This window comes from Ictidomys tridecemlineatus, assembly GCF_052094955.1.
Source record: "Ictidomys tridecemlineatus isolate mIctTri1 chromosome 1 unlocalized genomic scaffold, mIctTri1.hap1 SUPER_1_unloc_4, whole genome shotgun sequence".
In the NCBI taxonomy this organism is placed as follows: Eukaryota; Metazoa; Chordata; class Mammalia; order Rodentia; family Sciuridae; genus Ictidomys; species Ictidomys tridecemlineatus.
In genome coordinates, this window is record NW_027520945.1 from 286377 (window position 1) to 303886 (window position 17510).

At 37.7% G+C, this 17510-nt stretch overlaps 1 protein-coding gene, 1 long non-coding RNA gene and 1 pseudogene across 3 annotated transcripts in view; 2 read left to right on the forward strand and 1 right to left on the reverse strand.

Moving 5' to 3' along the window:
• Window positions 1-17510, reverse strand: part of LOC120888244 (uncharacterized) — a 160472-nt gene that overhangs the window by 45589 nt on the left and 97373 nt on the right. The gene's annotated exons all lie outside the window — the stretch shown is intronic.
• Window positions 1-17510, forward strand: part of LOC101965612 (regucalcin-like) — a 237350-nt gene that overhangs the window by 38505 nt on the left and 181335 nt on the right. The window lies entirely within an intron of this gene.
• On the forward strand, window positions 3073-16218 carry LOC101965317 (thyroid receptor-interacting protein 11-like; annotated as a pseudogene).

Genomic DNA, 17510 nt, shown 5'->3' on the forward strand with positions numbered 1-17510 from the left:
AGATATTTTAGCAATGTGAGTTGTAGTTTCTCAAATAATAGATCAATAAATTGAAATCTATGAAGAAAATAGGGTTCAATTTTTTGTAAGTAAAGTTTTATTGGTTACTCTGAAAAAAAGTTTTTTTTTTTATTTCTTACATACATGACAATAGTGGAATGTAATACAATCATAATTATCCATTCACAGCACAATTTTTTATAACTCTGTATATAAAGTATTTTCACACCAAATTATGTCATTATACATGAGCTTTCTTCTTATTATTATTTGTGCATTACAATTTTTAACACACCTTCATACCACAATGTGTCATATCTCTATTTGTATATATATAAGGTATGTTGACACCAAATTAATATCTTCATACATGTATTTTGTATAATAATGAGGGTCTTCTTCCACCATTCATGCTATTCCCCTTCTCCCTCCCTTTTCCTCCAACTCCTATTCCCTATCTAGAGGTAATCTTCCTCCCATGCTCTTTCTCCCTACTCCATTTTTTTTAAAAAAAGCTGTAGGACCAGTTTGGTTTCACAGCTGAATTCTAATAGATATTTAAGGAAAAACTAGTGTGAATTCAACTCAAAATTATAAGAAATAGAGAGGTAACAATTACATGCTCATCCAATGTAGTCAGTAAATCTCTGACACCAATCTGAAGTAGTTAGTTTTAAAGATGGTCTCACCCACTTTATATCACCTAATAGTTTTTGAAAATCATTAAGGGTGTTCAGCTCCTTGTCTCTTATTTGTAAGGTTTGAGGATGGATTGTATGTCTTTTAATCACATGATCTAGATATTGAAAAGAGTTGTACTCTGTACCTTTTGAGGTGCAATGCACCAACCCATTGCTGTGAGTAAAGTCTATTTGGGTAAATATTTTTTGGAGTACATCTGGATTAGCATGAACTAAATATATATCATCCATAAAGTGAATAATATATGCATCAGGGAATTTCTCCCTCACAGGCGCGTTGGCCTGTGACACAAAATTTTGACATAGGGTAGGGCTGCTAAACATTCCCTAAGGCAACACTTTCCAGCAATATCTTTTAACTGGTTCTTTAAAATTTATTGCCAGGACACTAAAGGCAAATCTTTTATAGTTCTCTGGGTGTAAAGGTATAGAAAAGAAACAATCTTTTAAATGTATTACTATTAAATCATAGCCCAAAGGAATAGCTGCAAAAGGAAGCCTTGGTTGTAAGTCTCCCATGGGCTCATTAACACAATTAACTGCCATTAGATCTTGTACTAATCTCTAGTTGCCAGATTTTTTCTTGATTACACAGATGAGTGTGTTCCAAGGACTGTAGTAGGTTGTGAATGGCCAGCCTGAAGTTGTTCCTGAACTAGCATGTGGACTATTTCAAGTTTTTCCCCTGTTAAGGGCCACTGTCTAACCCAGATTGGCTCTTCTGTGAGCCAGTTATTGTATTCTGCTGTTCTCTGGGTTGGGGATAAAGTCAGTGCCCCTGCCAAAAATTCTGGCTATGTGTAGAAATTAAACTCTGTTGAGAAGATTGGGTTATAGGGAAAAAATTGTCTAAAATCTGGGTCTCTGTCAAGCTATCTAAGAGTAAAACAGACAATATTAAAAAGTCTGGACTGCTTTAGAAATGTGTCTTTTTGAAGATCAGTAGGAGAACCAATGGTTGTTGGAAGACTTGCTAAATATGCTCCAGAAATCAACTAGAAGTTTGGAGCAGTAGAAGCAGCCTGAGGCTGTGACCAGGTGATTTTCTCTATCTATACCAGGACTTAGAGTGGAGTCAATTCTCTCCCAGTCTGTAGCTTGCAAACCTCAGACAGGGGGCCTCAGGGCAAGACCTAATATCAAGCATTCAGTAAGAGCTGAACCGGACAGAACCTGTAATATAGCAATATAGCAAAACTAGTGGGATTCCACCATAGGGAGCACTAAAAGGAAAGCTTCTGGCAAGGATTGCCTAGATAAATATACATATATATTTATATATGTAAATATAATATATAAATGATCTCCAATAAATAGCTTAAGGAGGCTCCCAAATCTGAGACAGTAGTACAAATGAAATAATAAATATCACAACAGAAAGGAAGTGAACACAACAAGAACAATGATGCATAACACAAACAACTGTTGTGATAAAATAATAAATAAAGTTGAAAGATATTTTGCTACAAAAACCAGAAAATATAAACACAAAATAAAAGAGGAGAGGCAGGTGACATGAATAGATTAGTGATGACAGGAGACGTTGCAACTGACACTAGAGAAACTCAGAGAATACTGAATCATTTTTTTAAATGCTAATAAATTTTAAAATCTTGAGGAAATGGACAAACTTCTGGGCACACATGATCTTTAAAAATTGACCTCAGTATATATTCAAAAGCAAGAAAGAAACTGAACCAGTTGTTGAAAAGATTCTCCCAAGGAACATCCATGGATAGATAGGATCACTGTTGAGTTTCAGGAAATTTTTAACAAGATCTAAAAGCAATTCTTCTCAAATGCTTCCATGCAATTGAAAGTGAGGGACATTTGGAAACCTTTTCTGTGGGGGCCTGTTAGTTGCAGAGCAGGCTGAACAAATGTCAGCTGCAGGCTCACCTTAATGTATGATAAAAATAAATGGTTACATTTTTTGGCAAATCTTTTTATGTTTTTATTAAAGAACACTGACACCAACTTGTTTCTTACGCTTATGGGTTGTCAGCAGTTTTCTGGAATCCTAGACTGCCTCTGTTACCCTGCTTTTCCAAGATGAGAAAACATATTTATATGAGTTTATCTGTTCATCAACATAAACTTTCTTTGACATATTTCACTTTAGTTTGAGGTATAAAGCCTATTGGTGTCTATAGAAGCTGCTGGGCTGGGAATATTTTTCTTCATTGATTTTTTTTTAATCATCAATCTGGAAATTTTTCTAAACATTGAAAATTTTTTTATCAATACAATTGAGATGATCTCTTTTCCAAAAAAAAAAAAAGTTTACTAAAAATGATACTATGAAAAATGCATTTCAGGAGCAAAATGTTGGGATAATATTAGTTATACTACCTTTTTACCCACAAAAATGCAAGTTTTTAATTACTATAATCTATAACTTGCTATAGCTATATTGATTCATGTCTGGGAATAATACCATTAAAACATTAATCCCCCTGGGGAAATAGAGCTTGTTTTGATTAAAAGTAGCGGGCATAAAAAACCCAGAACCCAGTTATTCAAGAGCCAAAGAAGTCACAGTATTTTAATAACAGCCATGAGAGTGAGTTAGCATAAGGAGGACAGACTTTCAATAATGTTAGGGATGTTAACTTTATGGAATGAATTGGTAACTTTAATCAGAATGATCAATACAAATTTCTTTATTCAGCAAATTGGAATCATTTGTAGGAAATCATAATTTCAGTTGTGCTTTGCTTCCTGAATATTGAAAATCCTAGGGTGTTAGGGTGGCCACGTCTAGGTGGCAGGAGCACCCCACCCTCCTGGGGCATGGCACCAATGCCAAGGGAGGGGACAGCGGAAAATCCAGGGAAGGAGCAGAGGCCCCTGAAGGAGCAAGTGCGCCATGGCAGCGAGTCTCTGGTGAAAGCCCAGGCCAGGCATCCACGTTACTAGGCAAAAAGTGATGGTTGGTGCGAGCCCCTCAGTGCCCCGAATTCTGAGCGCTTAGGTCATAATCGGCCCTGAAGCGCTCTAGGCCTTTCCATGGAGAGAGGTGGCTGCTGAGAGTAGCGGTTTGATTTTTGCAGCCACTCATTGGTTGCAGCGATGTTGTCCTGGTTTGGAGGCCTAAGCTTGGGCTTGGGCCACTCTTTGGGTCAGGTGGGGGACAGCTTGGCTTCCCTCACTGGCCATATCTTCATCTTCGCCAGGGATGCATTTCTGGACGATTTAGAAGAGGTAGAAGCAGGTTTACCTCATTGTGGGAGAAAGAAAATTGAAGCACCCCAATCTACATTCACATCAAAGGATGGAAGACTTACAAAGGATTTTACTGATCGGGAAGAAAAGCATGAAGAAGCATCAGAGCTTCCCATAAAGCATCCCTCTGCACGTTACTGACATTAACTGAAACAGAGAGAGACAGAAGCCAGCCAACTTAAAGCAAGACAGATGGTACTAGAGGATCACCTGTGAAGATTGCAGTCACCTGCTCAATCAGTATACTCAGGAGCTGGTGGTATACCAAAAACCACTGCACCCGCTCCATTCAGCTGTGGTCCTCAGTTTTCACTTTTTCCTGATGGAGACATGAACTTTAATGACATCATTTCATCACAACAAGAAACAAACAGCTTGTCAATTGAAGTTTCGAGACTTGAATCTGAAGTCGACCACTGGAAGCATATTGTTCAAGCACAAGGAACACGTAATTCTGATCCAAAGGAAATCTGCAAACTCCAAAATACTATTAAGGTACTTGAACAAAACCAAAGTCAGGACATAAGTAATCATCAACATGAAATGCCAGTTTTGCAGAAGGCACATCAAGAGAAACTGGCAGGGGTAAGTTGCCGGCATTGAGAGGAATTACGTGACTATAAAGAACGAATTGAAAAACTTGAAAATCAGTCACAACAAGGTGACTCATAGGTTACAGCCTGTGAGTTGCAAAAAACTATTCAGGTTCTATAAACTTAAAATGCCGAGTAGACGAAAAAGAGAAGAACTTGCGGATCACATAAAAGACATCAATAAAAATTATTTCTGCAGAAAATGACAGAAACATCTGAAACAGAGAACAAGAGCAGCTCAGTTTGGAAAAGGGACAAATAATTGAGCAGTGTGAGAACTTGTAACTGGAATGTAGCAAATTGTAGCCTTCTGTGAAGGAGCAGAGTGATGATACTGTGGACAAAAAGGGAAAAATTCTTCCACAGAGTTCATCAGTGGAAGAAGTGCTCAGGCTGCAAAAAGCTCTGTCCCATACTGAAAAAAAAAATAATGAGACTGAACGATTTAAAACCGAATAACTATCTGGCTGAAGACATTCTGAAACTGAATGTGTGTGTTCAAGCTTTAGAAAAAGAGAAGTCATTATTGAGTCAAGAGATGGAAGAACTTCAGATATCACTGTCAACATTGAACTGTGAATATAAAGTAATTAAAAGTTCAGCTTACACAGATGTGAATTTGACTGTACAATTCCATGACTTAAAACTTAACTTGGAGTTCAACGAGCAAGAACGGAATCAAAGTATTAAGAAAAAGAAAATGCTGATACCTGAGCTGGAAGAACTGGACACTCAGAATCAGGAAGCAACAAAGCACATAATTTTGATGAAAGATGAGCTATCCAAACAACAATATGAAGGAGACTTTGTCATCAAGAAATTAAAACAACTCAATCAAGAGAAAGATTTTGAAATTGCAAGCCTCAAAAAAAATATTGAGCAAATAGCTGTTGATCAAAAAGAAATTAAAAAACTTTGGCATCTCCTTTCGAATAACAGGAGCAATTTATACAATGTATAAGTGAGAAAGAAGTTTTTCTTGACAAGCTCAAAGAACAAAGTTCAGAACTCCAAAAGGATTTAGATAAGTGTTCTCAGGTCTTAAGAGAAAATGAAACGTTAAGGCAAACCATAGAAGAAAAGGACAGACGGATTGGATCCATGAAAGAAGAAGGAAATCATCTGCAAGAAGAATTGAAAAGACTTAGAGAACAGCAGCACAGAGCTGTCCCTGTGGCTGAGCGTGAAACCCTCGATAGTATCACAGAACTAGAATCTGAGGTATCTCAGCTGAATATGGTCAATAATCATCTGGAAGAGGAAATAAAACATCATCAAAAGATAATTGAAGATCAAAGACAGGGTAAAATGCACCTACTTCAGGCTTTACAGGAGCAGAAGAAGGAAATGAATGAATTGAAATACCAATATGAGCAGATGAATGCTGCTGCATACTCAGTTATTTTTAGTAAAAGATGAGGAAATTAAGAATTTGCAGAAAATCTTTGGACAAATAAATCCCAGGTTCCTGGAGACAGACACAACATTCAAACAGAGAATTCAGATATTTATCAAGAAGCAAAAGTTAAAGAAAGGCTTACTGTAGAAAATTGAGGAGAAAAACACAACATATTGCAATCTGAAAATGAGTCGTCAGTGAAAAGAATCCAAGAGGGAGAACCTGAGATTAAACTTCTAAATGAGCACAATGTATCTTGAAGCAAAGAGATTCATCACCTGTCCACAGATGAAGTTGGTAAATTTACTCAAAGTATTCAGCAGAAGGATGTAGAGACATAAGTTCTTCAGGCTAGACTGTCTCCAGTTTCCCACCCCCAGGATGTCCTTTACCTTCAGCAGCAGCTGCAGACCTTCACCACAGAAAGAGAACAAGTCTTAGCCATTTTGAATGAGAAAGTGAAGTAAAACAGCCATTTAAAATCAAACATCATAAAATGAAGTATCTAGTTTCTGTGAAAGAAGCAGCCCTCATCCAGCTTCAGGAAGAAATAGAAAATTGTTCACCTGATTTGTAAGTAGTGATAAAGATATGTTCAGAGAAACTCTGCAGAATTTATCTTGTATCATCAGAGAAAACGACATTGAGGTAGATGTGCTAAGTCAGAAATGTCAGACTTGACTAGAAGTTTTTCAAACGTTGCCAAAGGCCAATGTCTCGGCTTGGCACCAGAATCACGAGGCACTCACAGCTTTGTAGGTTCAAACAGCAATTCTTTATTCCAGCTCTCACACCGCCTCCACACAGGTCCAGGGGCAAACGCGTTCTGCTGTCTCCCGCACAAACCACCTACTCCACGAGGCTATCTCCAAATCCCATTTTAATCTCACGAGAACTCAACGGGAACAAGCAGCAGGAACACCCTAATCCCAGCAATAATCTTCAACTTCCAACTTCCCTAAAACCCATTATCTTAAACTGGCAACGCCTTAAACTCAAGGAGCCGGTTACTTCCTCAAACCTGATCAGCTCTAAACCCGAATCCGCCTTGGTCCTTGAGCAAGGTCACCTTATTAAAGCATGCATGCAATGTTCCATCAAATGTCCTCTAAGCAGCATGGGGTACGCTTGGCAAGGAAATTTCGATGCGTCATTCCTACTTGGTAATGGCCCTCAGCATCTCCCCCCTTCTGATTAATTAAACAACAAGCAATGCGGCTTAGGACCGTGCCTGGTAGGTTGTCCAATTCAACATATGGTTCTTACCCGTCATCGGATGAACTGACCTCTAGGCGTCAGTCCCCTGTCTTAGGTTGAATCCACTGCAATCAGATCAACCCGTCGCTGACTACCGGTCCAGCATTCAGCCATGCTTGTGGATAGGCCTAAGCACCAGTGGGGGGGTGAGGTTCTTGCCTCACCTCTGTTGGCCCCCAAATTTAACCTTGGTGCCAGTGGGGGGGTGAGGTTCTTGCCTCACCTCTGTTGGCCCCCAAATTTTAGACCATCACTAGTAGAAGGGAGGAAGATACAGAAATGCCACGACACCAAGCCAATTGACAGCTCCTTTGGAAAAATTGCATCACTGGTGACACCATCAGCAAAGATGCCAGCATTACCACAATTAACATGGGGTGCGCTGGCAAGGAAATTGCATCACTGGTGACACCATCAGCAAAAATATGCCAGCATTACCACCATTCGCTGCACCAGACGATAGATCACAATGCATGCAACTGATAAATAATCCAGTCAGGTTCTGCAGGCAGTTCAAAGTGGAAGAGTCTATCAATATGTCCATTTCCTCACAAAGTAAATCAAATCCTTGATTGAGCATTACTTGTTGAGTTATATTCATTGATGCATCAGTTTATACAGTTTACTGTGGTAGCTATCATAGAAGCTGTAGTTTGGTTTTCTTAGTCTTCACCGGCACTGGGATAGAGATGGGAATTCTGGTAATGATGTTAAAGAGACATTATCCTGAACAGAATTATTAAATATAATGAAAAGGAAAAGTGAAAGTAAACAAACAGATCTGTTAATCACCTTTAAAAACAATAGTAAGCAAACAGATCTATTAACCACCTTTGAAAACAATCATTAACAGCTGTTTACCTAATTAGATTAAACCACTTAAATCACGTGAATAAAAAAAAAAATCGGATCCATTTTTTCATGAGCGCTTTTCATATAAAAATATGGACATACACACATACTGACATGCAACACAAAACAGTGCAGACATAACATACAACACATAAGACAATAATAACGGCCTTGTAGCTTTACCTAGGTAAAATCTCCATTGCAATGTTTAAAAACTCCACAGTCAAAAAATAAAAAACAGTCAAAAAACAAAACTGATCAGAAAAACATTAACCTAGGTTTGTATGAGCTCAAAAAATAAAATAGAACTTTATGATGTGGGAAAAATGCAATAATAAAATAGATATTGAAAAAAGGCACCGTGCTTATTCACTGTCGCAGATGTAAGAATAGCCAAGCTGGAGCTCTGGATATCAGCTGTTATGGATTTCAGTCAAATCATCTTCTTTTTCTGTAGAAATTGTTTTGGTTAACCTCTCTGGAATCCAAATCGGCTGCTGTTCTCCCTGTGGGAACACACAAACGGAACCCCGACTCCAGACAATAACTGGGTCGGGACCTTTCCATTGTCCTGTTAGAATATCTTTCCAAAGTACCTTAGGCTTATGTACATTTTTCGGATACATATGTCTTTCCGCAGCACTAAGTCCTGATGAATCCAAATTTAGAAAGTTTAGAGTAAAAAGAGTTATTTTAAGTTTATCTTTGGGGGATATATACCCCTTTCCAATTCCCTCTTTTTGCTTTAATAGGTACGTTTTAATAGTTTGATGAGCTCTTTCAACTATGCCTTGTCCCTGTGGATTGTATGGGATTCCTGTTATATGAGTAATACCAAATGATGAGCAAAATTGTTTAAAAGATTTAGACGTATAACCAGGACCATTATCAGTTTTTAACTGTTTAGGAACACCCACAGTGGCAAAATTTTGTAAGCAATGAGCTATAACATCTTTAGTTTTTTCTCCGGCATGAAGGGAGCCCATCAAAAATCCGGAAGAAGTATCAACTGTAACATGTAAATATTTTAATTTTCCAAATTCTGGCAAGTGTGTGACGTCCATCTGCCAAATATGGTTAGGTATCAGTCCTCTAGGATTGACTCCAAGATTAACTTGGGGTAAAAAGGTCACACAATTTTGACATTGTTTTATTATATGCCTGGCTTGTTCCTTAGTTATTTTAAAACGCTTTTGTAAAGTATTAGCATTAACATGAAACCTTTTATGAAAATTTGTAGCTTCTTCTACAGTAGAAAAAATATGTATATCATGTGTAGTTTTATCTGCTAAATCATTGCCCAAACTAAGGGCTCCAGGCAATCCTGTATGTGCCCTGATATGTCCTATGAAGAATGGATCTTTTCTATCCCAGATTAGACTTTGTATAGTGGAAAACAAAGATAAAACAGTAGAGGAAGGGGAAATCCTACCAGCATCTTCAAGGGATGTTATAGCATTAACTACATACTGGCTATCAGAGAATAAATTAAATACAGAATCTTTGAACATCACAAAAGCTTGTAGAACTGCATTAAGCTCTACCTTTTGAGCTGACTGTTTGGGAACTAAAAATGTAAAAGTTTGATCAGGGGTAACTACTGCAGCTGTACCATTATTAGACCCATCAGTGAATATATTTGGAGCATTCATGATAGGTGTTTTTCTTGTCATTTTAGGAAAAACTACAGGATGCTTAGACCAAAAAGACAACAAAGGATTAGATGGTAAATGATTATCAAATGAAACATTCGATTTACACATGATTATTGCCCAAGTATTTAATTCATTAGCTAACTCATCAATTTGCTCCATAGTATATGGAGTAATAATTTTATTGGGAGAAATTCCAAACACTGTCTTTGCTGCTCTTATACCTTTGAGTATTAATTGTCCTACAGCCTCAGGATACCTAGTAAGAATAGTGTTAGGAGAATAAGATAAATGTATCCACAATAATGGACCTTCCTGCCAAAATACTCCTGTAGGAATATTTCTTGTTGGTAGTACAATAAATAATAAAGGCAAACTTATATCAATTCTATCTAAATGCATATTTTCCATATATGTCTCAATAATTTTTAATGCCTTTCTAGCTTTAGGAGTTAACATTCGGGGTGAATTTGGATCTGATGGACCTTTTAGAATATCAAATAAAGGTCCCAACTCTCCTGTTGGTATGCCTAGATAAGGCCTTATCCAATTTATATCTCCCAACAACTTTTGAAAGTCATTAAGTGATTTGAGTTGATCTACTCGTATTTGAATTTTAGGTGGACGGACCATGGTTGAGGATAATAGAACTCCTAAATAATTAATTGGAAAATTTAATTGTACTTTGTCTATTCCTATCTCTAGATTATAATTTTTTAACAAGTTTGTAAGTGTGGCATAACATTCCAGCAATGTGTTTTTATCTTTATGTGCCAATAATACATCATCCATATAGTGAAATATTTTTAGTTCAGGATTTTGATTTCTAAGTGGCTGGATTGCTTTATTAACATATATTTGACACATAGTTGGACTGTTAGCCATTCCTTGAGGGAGTACTTTCCATTCATATCTCTCATCAGGACCTTCATGATTTAATGCAGGGATAGTAAATGCAAAACGTGGACTATCCTCGGAATGAATTGGAATCGAAAAAAAGCAATCTTTAATGTCTATAGCTAAAACATGCCACGTTTTTGGTAAAGCAGACAATTGAGGAATCCCTGATTGAGCAGGTCCCATAATGACCATTTCATTATTAATTGCTCTTAAATCTTGTAATAATCTCCATTTACCCGATTTCTTTTTGATAACAAAAATGGGAGTATTATGGGGAGATACGGAAGGTTGTAAATGTCCTTCCGCTAATTGTTGTTTGACCAGATCATGGGCTACTTGTATCTTTTCTTTAGTCAGGGGCCACTGAGGAACCCACACTGGTCTTTCTGATTTCCAAGTAATTTTGATTGTCTCAGTGGCCTTTCTGAAAATCCAACCCATGTCTGTCTGTTCCTTGATCTATTTGAATTGGCGCTGCTATACCTTGTTCTTGTTTTCCTAATCTTTTTTCTTTCCTGATACCTTGTCTAGCCCTAGTAGTGGGCACATTAGGATTGATGTTATTTGTTAACATCAAACCTAGTTGATCTAGGACATCTCGTCCCCATAAATTAATAGGAAGGTGATCCAAAACATATGGCTGTATAGTTCCTTCACATCCTTCAGGATCCTTCCAATCTAATACCATAGCACTTCTATGGGGATTAGTCGCCACTCCTAGGCCTCGAAGAGTTTGAGTGGCTTGTTGTAATGGCCAATGTTTTGGCCATTCTTGAAGAGATATGATGCTAAGGTCAGCACCTGTGTCCAGCAGTCCATTAAAGTCACGACCCTGAATATTTAGTTTTAACATTGGGCGAGAATCTAAATTTAAAGACAACATAGCCCAATCTACACCTGTGGAGCCTAATCCCTTGGAACCTCTTTCTACATTAAGACTAGAGAACTTATTATGTAGGCTGGGTAGTATTAACAACTGTGCTATTCTATCTCCAGGTGAAATTACTGATATACCTCCTGGAGAACTAGCTATAATTTTTATTTCACCTACATAATCGGGATCAATTACCCCAGGACTTATCATAAGTCCTTTTAATGTAGATGAACTACGTCCCAACAATAAGCCTACTGTTCCTTGGGGAAGAGGTCCTTTTACTCCTGTGGGAATGATTTGAACTCCCATCTCTGGAGTTAATACTGCTCTGGCAGAGGCGCAGATGTCCAACCCTGCGCTCCCTCGGGTTTGTCTGATGAGGGATTTAATGGACAATGTGTCCTGGGCACCACCCTGATGGGGTTTCTGGGTTCCTCCACTGCCCTGTATATTTGTGGTTGTGGGCCCCGGAGCATTGGGCCCCCCGGTCTGTTTTTTGGCAATGAAGCCTGGTGCCTTTCTCCACGATATCGTGGGTAAATACCTGATCCTTGTCCGTTTTTTGATAAGGGAGTACCTTCTATGGTGGTTTGAGAACGGCATTCATTAGCCCAATGTCTCCCTCTACGGCATCGTGGGCAAATACCCGGTATTCTATTCCTTTGATTTCTAGTTTTGTTAAACCCTCCTCTTATGGGGCAACTCCTTTTAAAATGTCCTGTTTGTTCACAATTATAGCATGTTTCTAGCCTGGCATCTAAAGCCTGTTGTACTGCAGCTGCCAAGACTTGCCCTTGTTCATTAACATCTCTACATAATTTAATATATGTGTTTAAATCTTCATGTCTCCATGGTCTAATAACCTCTCTGCAGCAACGATTTGCTTGGTCATAAGCCAGTTGTTTTATTAATGGCATTGCTTGTTCTGTGTCACCAAAAATTTTGGCAGCCGTTTGAATAAGCCTATCTACAAAGTCAGCGTAAGGTTCATTAGGTCTCTGTATTACCTTAGATAGCTGACCTTGTAAATCTCCATGTCCTTGTAAAGTCTTCCATGCCCTAACTGCGTCTGCAGCAATCTGTACATATACAGCAGGATCATATTCCATTTGTTGCCGCTGACCCTCATAAGGTCCCCTTCCTAATAACATTTCAAGACTTCTTTGAGGGTAACCGGCTGCTGCATTTCGCCTAGCTGTCTCCATGCAAAATTCCTCATTGGCAACCTTCCATAACAAATATTGTCCTCCATTTAGCACAGATTTACACATGCTAGCCCAATCTGCTGGCGTCATGTCCAAGTTAGTAATGGTCTCCACCATGCTTACCGTGAAGGGGGCTTGAGGACCATAGGTTGTTACAGCCTCCTTTAACTGCTTCACTGTGTTAAATTCTAAAATACGGTGAATTCGCCGCCCTCCTGCCTGTTCAAATACAGGGCATGCTAATCTTTGAGGTCCTGTCTCAGGATCCCATCTATCAACTACGGGGTTTGAGGGCCACTCAGCTGTCTCCATCGGTGGGGCTGTTGGTTGAATTACACCCTCTGGTAAAACGGAGTTAGTGACAGCCTCTTGTTGTGGCCTTTTTTCTAATAACCCCTTTTCCTTTAAATTTTCTCCCTTTCTCTGACTAGCTCGAGAGACCTTCTCTTTTGCTTGACCTAAAATGTCTTCCTCCATGGTCTGAATCTCTAACAATTTACTTAACACTTTTTCGGCTTCTTTTTTAATAATTTCTAATCTTCTATAAAGATAACGCAACCCAATAAGATAACACAAAACAAAACCACAACTGAATGAAACAAAAACTGAATAAAAATTCACTGTATCAATTTTCTCTTTCTCGGGGCTAACAAACTTCAAACCTTGAGCCAACCATTTTTCCCAGTTTGCCTGAGAAATTTCTAGGGATAGGCAGCTTGAAACAAAAACGAAATAAATCAAAACAAGAACACATTGTTTTTTGAAATGGTCACCCATTCTCTCGCCTTCCCTCAGGGGCGAGCGATTTTACTCACCTCCAAATTCAGACGTTCCGCGTACGGGCCACCAAAATGCCAAAGGCCAATGTCTCGGCTTGGCACCAGAATCACGAGGCACTCACAGCTTTGTAGGTTCAAACAGCAATTCTTTATTCCAGCTCTCACACCGCCTCCACACAGGTCCAGGGGCAAACGCGTTCTGCTGTCTCCTGCACAAACCACCTACTCCACGAGGCTATCTCCAAATCCCATTTTAATCTCATGAGAACTCAACGGGAACAAGCAGCAGGAACACCCTAATCCCAGCAATAATCTTCAACTTCCAACTTCCCTAAAACCCATTATCTTAAACTGGCAACGCCTTAAACTCAAGGAGCCGGTTACTTCCTCAAACCTGATCAGCTCTAAACCCGAATCCGCCTTGGTCCTTGAGCAAGGTCACCTTATTAAAGCATGCATGCAATGTTCCATCAAATGTCCTCTAAGCAGCATGGGGTACGCTTGGCAAGGAAATTTCGATGCGTCATTCCTACTTGGTAATGGCCCTCAGCAAAACGTTCGGCACTGGTAATGAGAGGGGAGGTTTTAGTGTTAAGTTTAATCAGTTCGAGGGGCTCCTACAGAAATGTAATCAATTAAAACTGCAAGTTAAGCAAATGGAGGAATAAAAACATCAGAAGGAGCTTCTCCACTTCAAGCCCAAGTGTGGTTGATGGTGAAAATTGTTCTACGTTAGAAGCAGACCACATGAGCCTCATCCAAAGTAATGAGCAGAGTGACACCAATTAGGCCAGGTTCAGCAGTGCACAGGGCAGCTTTCCAATGCCAAAACCCTTCCTGTAGGAAAACTTAATAGTACTTCACCCCAGCTCTTATCTGCTTCATTACTTAGCTCTCAGTCAGCAGAGGTCGAAGAGCTGAGACAATCACTGCAAGAATAAAAGGCTACAATTAAGACTTTTCAAGAAAAAAACGACAGGTTGTCTGAGTCCATGGCTGCTTTGCCGGACATAGAGACAAAGGACAAGAACAAACAGATTCGGGTAATATGGCCCAAAGGGATCACTTACTTTCTTCAAATGAAGAGTTCACTAACAAAGTTAATGAAAACCAATATGGAGGCAAACAGCCAGGAAACCCAAGGAGCAAATATTCATTTTAGAAATGGACATTTCTAAACTCAAAGCAGAAAATGAAAACATAATAGAAACACCCAAAGAAAAGGAAATGGAGTATCAAGCATTACAAGAGACCAACCTGAAGTTCTCTGTGACGGGAGAAAAAGACTTGAAGTTGGAGACTATGAATGAGAAAGCTCTTGCCTTTGGGCAACTGTTACAAGATAAAAAGGACAAGTGTGGGGAGTTCAGCCATCTTGTAACTGCAGTTGAATCAATGTAGGATAAGACCATTATGTTTCAGCAAGAGACAGATCAAGTCATCTTGTGACTGAAGCAAAAACAGATGGAGAACAGAACCCTACAGCATGAGGTTCAACATTTACATGACAAAGAATTACACTTACACCAAGACCTAGAGAGACTAGGCAGCCATCTTTTGGAATCAGAAGATTCTCACACCTGAGAAATTTTGGCTGTGGAAAAAAAGGGAGATAGAACTGAAAAAGAAAGTCTCCCTGTTGGAGGAAAAGCTAGTTTCATCTTCAACTACAAGTCATCAAACCAATGTGCAGATAGAGACCCCACAGGAATAGTTGAGGATGGAATCTCAACAGGGGGATGAGAAGGCACTGCATTTTCTGCTCTCCCAGGAAGGAGGAAAGCATTCTGACCTGTTATTAACTAACCTGCAAATGGTTCAAGAGCATTTCCAACAAGAAGAAAAAGCTATGTGTCCTGATGAATTTGAGAAAGAAAAAAAATACATGGCTGAACGGAAGGAAAAGGAAAAAAAGTTGAAGGGAAAGTATTATTTTATTATTACAGTATGAAACAAACATTGTGTGGGATTTGGCACCCAGATTTACAGGACAGTTAGATCTCAAAGAAGAACAGATTGGAGAACTTACAAAACAAAATGAGCTTCTGCAAGAAATGCTGGATGATACACACAAAAAAATTGATGAACACAACAAACAGCAGAGAAGGAAAAGTGGACAAATCCTCATGAGAAACCTTTTTATCTGTCATTTCCACACACCCCAAAGTAAGCATCAAGAAGTGCTACAGTTAATTGGAAGGATCCTGGACATTCAAAAGGAGGAAATGGAGAAGTTGTTGAATGAAGATTATGGTGGCTTTACCAAGTGGATGCCTGGTTGGCTTAGAGGAGGAACCAAATCTGTCCCCAGCACACCTTTGATACCAAGACAGTAATCGGTGCAGAAGAGTTCTTTTTCAGAACTTTTGGTTAAATTTCTGGAAATGGAATCTCATCCAGCTGTTCCACCACCCAAACTTTCTGCTCATGTCATGGAAATATAGATTCACCAAGAAGAAGAAAGCAAGGTGCAAAGGTGCCGGGAAATTGTAAAGAGGCAGCAGAATTCAGAGCAACTTAATCATGTAGCTGGACTTGGATCTAGTGGACCTGGACATCTTCTCTTGAAACCCCTCGCAGATATCATGCCCACCTTCACACCATTGCCAGTGTCCCCAGACCATCCTGCCAGGGTTGTACCAAAGGACTTTTTAAAGCCATAGGTGATTCTCAAGCCAGAGATGATGTAGCACTTCAAAGAAACCTTTATTCTTTGTACTTTTTGAGAATGGCCTTTTGGAAAAAAATATCCTGTATTTGTAGACAAAAAAAGAAAGAAAAATGCTGATATATATAGCTACTAGGTATTTTGTCTTCCCTTTTTCTCTCTTTTTTTTTTTTGTTGTAGAGCTTAAATTTTTTTTCTTTTTTTGTTTGCTGCAGCACTTTTTGTTTATAAATATTTTTTTTCTGATGTCATAAGGTAATCCTCAACAATAGTCAATTCTAATGTACTTTGTGAGCCACTGTACAGAGCAGCATCAGTGATCCATTAGCTCCAACCTCTTTTTTTATGATTGTACTTGTCAAATTTAATTTTATTAAGAAAAAGTGACACATTTAATTTACAGAAAGGAAGAGAAATCCAACTCATATGAAAAAGATATATAGCTCATAATTTAGTTTATAAAAACAAAATATAATGTTGCCTAAAGTTGTGAATTCTTGAGTTTAAAAAAGAAAACCTTGTACAACTGCTAAAAAAATGACATTGGGAAGACATGAACATGAAGTTTCATGGATAAATTCTAAGATTCTTTTAATGCAAATACTATGACACCTATCCATTTTACTTATTTTAATTTCTGTAAAAAAATCACTTTACATTAATTCACCTTGTCAGATGTTAATCCCAAGAGAAGACAATTTTTATAAGTCAAACTCAACGTAGTCACACAAACCATTTCCAATTGAAAAGTTAATTTGCAAGGATGTGTCATTAAATATCTGGACTGTTTATCTACGTACTTTTCTAGGCTCTAACCTAATGCTTATAAACACATTTCAAAACAATTTGATCAAAAGACATCAGGGAGGAGAAATAAAATCATATAAAGTTTTAAAAGATGAAATACTTGGAAAAATATTTTTCATTTTTGTAAATTAAAGTAAAAGATAAATCAAAAGTTTTTAGTTGAAGTTAGGTGAAGTCAGAGAAAAGAAAAAGCAGATTATATAAGAAACACTTCTCTAACACCTGTAATTTCTAAAACCATTAATAACATTTTTATTAAAATTAATTTAAATAAAATTTAATATGAATTAAATAATTCAGTATAAATTGATTTAATTAAAATTTATTTTTAATGAATATTATTTAATTTGAATTTATTTTATTAATATTATTAATCATTTTAATAAAGTTAATTTATATTTAACTATGATCTTATTTATATTTAAAATTTATTACATTTATTTAAATGAATTTAATACAGTTTTACAATATTAATTTAATTTACATAGATTTAATATAAATATTATTTTATATTAATAATATAATTTACTATAAATTTCAATAAAATTAAATTAATTTTAATAGAAATCTTCTTAATGGTTTTAGAAATTACAGGTGT